A 4,875-nucleotide genomic window follows, 5' to 3' on the forward strand; every position below is an offset into this window, starting at 1 on the left:
CGGCTCATGGTGAGCCACTCCCAGTTTCCCTCACCAGCCCCAGTAACAACTCTGAGCTCAAGGGAGGCTCTGGAGATCCAGGCCCAGTTGGTGCACCCCCTCTTCACCAGCACCACTGGTTCATGGTGTTCTTCTTCTTCCATTAGCAGTTGTTTCCTTAACATTGGACCCTAAACTAGACCTGGACCTGCCCGTTTCTGATACTGAGCCCTCACCCCTTCTGGGAACCTAGTTGGCCCAGCCCCCCTTGCCTATCTCGCCCCAAGCCCTTCTTGCATGTCCCACCCCAAGCCCCCCTTTGCCTGTCTGTCCCGTCCCACCCCAAGCCCCTTTCTGATCCTGAGCCCTCGCCCCTTATGGGAACCCAGTTGGCCCAGCCTGACCTCCTGTCCCAGCCCCCCTTGCCTTTTCCACCCATCCCAGCCCCAAGCCAAGCCTCTTTCTCATCCTGAGCCCTCACCCCTTCTGGAAACTCAGTTGGCCCAGCCTGACCTCTCGTCTCAGCCCCAGCCCCCCTTGTCCGTCCAAAGCCCCCCTTGCCTGTCCCGCACTTCCCGCCCCAAGCCCTTCTTGCCTGGTCCGTCTCGCCCCAAGCCCCTTTCTGATCCTGAGCCCTCGCTCCCTCTGGGAACCCAGTTGGCCCAGCCTGACCTCCTGTCCCAGCCCCAGCCCCCCTTGCCCGTCCAAAACCTCCCTTGCATGTCCCGCACTTCCTGGCCCAAGCCCTTCTTGCCTGGTCCGTCTCGCCCCAAGCCCCTTTCTGATCCTGAGCCCTCGTCCCAGCCCCCCTTGCCTGTCCTGCCCTTCTCACCCCAAGCCCTTCTTGCTCGTCCCAAGCCCCCCTTGCCTGTCCCTCCCCAAGCCCCTTTCTGATCCTGAGCCCTCACCCCTTCTGGGAACCCAGTTGGACCAGCCCGACCTCCCATCCCAACCCCAGCCCCCCTTGCCCAGGCCCCCTTTGCCCGTCTTGCCCCACCCCATCCCAAGCCCTTCTTGCCCTTCCCACCCTGCCAGTCCTGCCCTAAGCCCCCCTTGCCTTTCCCACCTATCCCGCCCCACACCCCTTTTGCCCGTCCCTCCCTCCCCAAGCCACCCTTTGCCCAGCCCTCCCATCCCCAGAATAATTTGCCCAGACATGTATGATCCCTGCCCCTGTGACAGAGATAAATGCCCTAACTAGCTGGTGGATACAGATACTGCCAACTATCAGAAAGGGAATGGGAAAGAGCTAGACTGTGGAAATACTGACCCCCTTGCCTAGCCCGCCCTGGCACATGCACGGGTAAATAAACATACAATTAAACACTGGCTGTCAGCAAGAAATCCCAAGAAGAATTGGATGTGTACATGTGGTGATAAGAAATATGAGATAAAACTGATGACAAAAGAAGCTTTTCATCCTTTTCATCAGGGTTTCATTCTGATCACTTTGCCAGGATTTATGGTTTGCTAACATTGACATACAGCATATAATCATGAAAACCAAGTGGGAATTCTTTAGAGGGACCAAAAAGACTAACATTGTTAAACAGAAAAACTGCTTTTTGTTGGTGGATTAGGTACAGGGATGGTAGTTCACATAATAAAATCTACAAAACACAAAAGCTAACTAAAGGACATGAATGAGAGCTTTGTTGAGAAAAGGAATGAAATAGTTGACAGGTAAATCTTCAAAATGTTGGAGTACACGGTGGCTAAACAGGCATGTTCATCCTCAGTTCATTATACTGTGTATCCTCAAGGCAGCAAAACATATAGTATGGCTCATTAATCAAAGTCAATACATCACTGGAAGTAAACTTGAGGTTGGTGTACAGGAGCAGGGGAAGACAAATTAGGCTTGAAATCTGTAATGAAACAAAGACTTATAAACTACTTCAAAACTTTATGGCAAACTTTAGATCTTCTCCTTTTTGGCATTAGTGCAAGCTGGTTCGGTTGGTTTGGCACAATATATGTTCATATCATATGTGCTGCACTGAACTATGCATACTTTAAGTATTTCTTCCTCAAAATGGGCTTTAATAGGGTGTTACGGTTAAAACTCAACCTCCTCCCTCCTCTTTTTTACAATATGGATGTGAGCAAGCTGTTCTAGAATAGCTGAGGCTCAAAATGAGCACAGTCCAAAAACTTGGTTCAGAGCTCTGCTTTTTACTCCTTTCATCCCAAAGTACAAACACAAATAAACAAAACTCATAAACAAAAGGACAGTCCCTTAGTTCACAAACAAAAGCCTGTCTGAGCCAAACAATAGCTTTAAATCCTGCCTGGACAAACCATGCAGTAAATACCAAGGGTAAAATCAAACTGACAATTAAAGCTATTTCAAATGTTGGTGACAATGTAGGCTTTGAAATGTACAGTGACTCCCTGACATACTATTCAGGCTACAGTTAATTTTACTAGTGCTAGAAAGTAAACAAAATACAAACATTATCTATACTATACAAAAAAACTGTTTCCTCCCTCCCACAGTCTCACATGGTACAGTTCAAACTGCCTGCACCTGTGGAGCATGGGCCGTTCATGTGCACCTGTTCATGAGAGCACCGTCCTCAACCAGGAAGTGAACTTTGAAGAAAACAATGATTAGAAATAGGAACAACCAATCAATGAACAAGTACTCAAATGAAAACCTACTAAATAAAGCTAATGTATGAATCAACTAAACTGGATCCTAAGTTTAGAAGATAAATACATATTCCATAACCAACACCAAATATTAGCTAAAGAAAAACCACTGTCTCCTGATTAGAGAGGAGGTGACCTTTTGGTACTTTGCCAACTTGACATAAACATCACTGCTGGAGACCAGACAGAAGCAGGGGTGGTGTCTGTAATAATCAGACAATATCCTGAGCAGGGATGTACTTTGGGATTAAATCACCAAAGAAAATACAGTTGTGAAACTACAGTTTTAAAATATTTTTTGTGTTACTGCATACACTGTAACTATGCATCCATGTGGCTGTGTGGGATTTGTCATACAACATAGTATTGTTCTCTTCATGATGCACAGTATAAGAATTGTATGCAGCTTTAGCCTCTCATAAAATCTCCTTCCACTGGTTTTGTCTGGCTGTGACTCAGAGATGCATTTGTGTTCTGCCCTCACTTTGGTTTAACTAAAGATACCATGCATTCACTTTATTCTGGATTAATTTTTCTATTACAAAATTGTCTCAACGCTATGGAACAAAGTGAACTTTTAAAAGAGATGAACAATTTTTTGGTCATGTCAGCTCCTCCTATACCCACTGATAATGTTTTCATATTAATATTATTCCAGAATGGTATGACTGGGCTCAGAGTAACATTTCCAGGGCATGTGGTATGGGAAAGACAACTGAATAATTCAGGGGCTCCAGAAGTGAGCCCTGGGTCATAAAAACTGATTGTCAGTATTTACTGTTTCAGGGTCTTAAGCAAGATGTTAGAAGGTCCAGAAATACTGGCAGCTATCACTCTTGAATGAATCTGGGATGTATGTATAGTACACAACAGTGGGCACACACACACATACAGTATACATAAACACACACCAACAAAGTAGGTATGTTATAGACAATATCTTCAGTTTTATACACAGAGTAGAGCTGCAACAAGGTGCACAGTTTGCTCCCATAGTGAAAGTGCTCTTCATGATCTGTCTCTTTATGGTTAATGTAAAGTTATGTTAAGGTAACTAAAAGTTATTCATAGAATCACTAGCCTGGTGATAGGAGATGGGATGCACCCTCTGCCTAAGAACAGAAGCAAATGTATGATTTGTTATATTGGTCTATATAAATAAAATTCAACTTGGTATTAATTAAAAAAAGAGGAATAAATTGCCCTAAATCTTTGGCCAGTTCAGACTTTTATTTAGCTTCATTATACTAACCATTTACAATTACAAAATATAAAATTTCCAGCCTGAGCAGAGAGTAAAAACCATCTGCACCAAGCAGCACTATACATGAAAATGAGCTATGATGCTGCAGTGGTGAAGTCACATGGCCCTGTAAAGCCTGATAGAAAAGTTAGATTCTACTTTTGGGTAAGAATTGATTTCCCCTGTTATGTTGAATAGAAACTGGCAAAATGGCAGAGCAGGAAGCAATAGCAATAGGCAGCGCTGTTTTGACAAATAAATTTTGCAGGGTTGGTGATGCTCTGCTAAGCAACGCTGACCCCCCGGTGTGATGGCATATGTTAATAAAAAGCACTGCGGGATATCCTCTGCATCCTAATCTGCTAATGTCAGAATGAATTTTGAGTGCGTTTGTGTGCCTGAGATCCCACATCTTTGGGCTGCGGCTTCTACTTGGCACTTGTGTCAGTGCTGAGGTGTGTGCGTGCTGCACGAGCATGCACATGTGCCCATTCCTGTTTGTGCATGTGGCAAACATGTGCGTGCATGTCAGGCACAGCACTTAATCTACATATCAATTTTCCTCATTTGAATACACCACTTCTTGGGTGATGGTGGTGATAATTACCTGTTGTGTAATGAGTAGGGCACTGGCTCCCACTGGGCCTTTCTTTGTCAGTATAGGTCACCGAATCTGTACACAGCACAGTGGAGAATCACACACTAGAGACTGGTGAGACATGATAGCACAGCATGAGTCCCTGCATTCCTTTTCCAGTACCACACAATCCCTGGTAGCATGCAAGGGCTATCGTGCAGAAAAAGACATGAGGAAAATGTGTCCTAACAGCTGGGATATTTTCAGCAGCAACTTAACAGTGTGTACGCAATAGTATGATGTCATCCAGAAGATCTGTTGTGTTAAGAAAATATTAAAGTGTTACAGAAAAGGTCAAGAAATAGTGTCAGAAAAAGACAGCTTTTGAAAGTTATGAGAGTAGTCGGTGGAAAAATATACA

This window comes from Monopterus albus, unplaced genomic scaffold (genome assembly GCF_001952655.1).
Source record: "Monopterus albus unplaced genomic scaffold, M_albus_1.0 scaffold46.1, whole genome shotgun sequence".
NCBI classification, from domain to species: domain Eukaryota; kingdom Metazoa; phylum Chordata; class Actinopteri; order Synbranchiformes; family Synbranchidae; genus Monopterus; species Monopterus albus.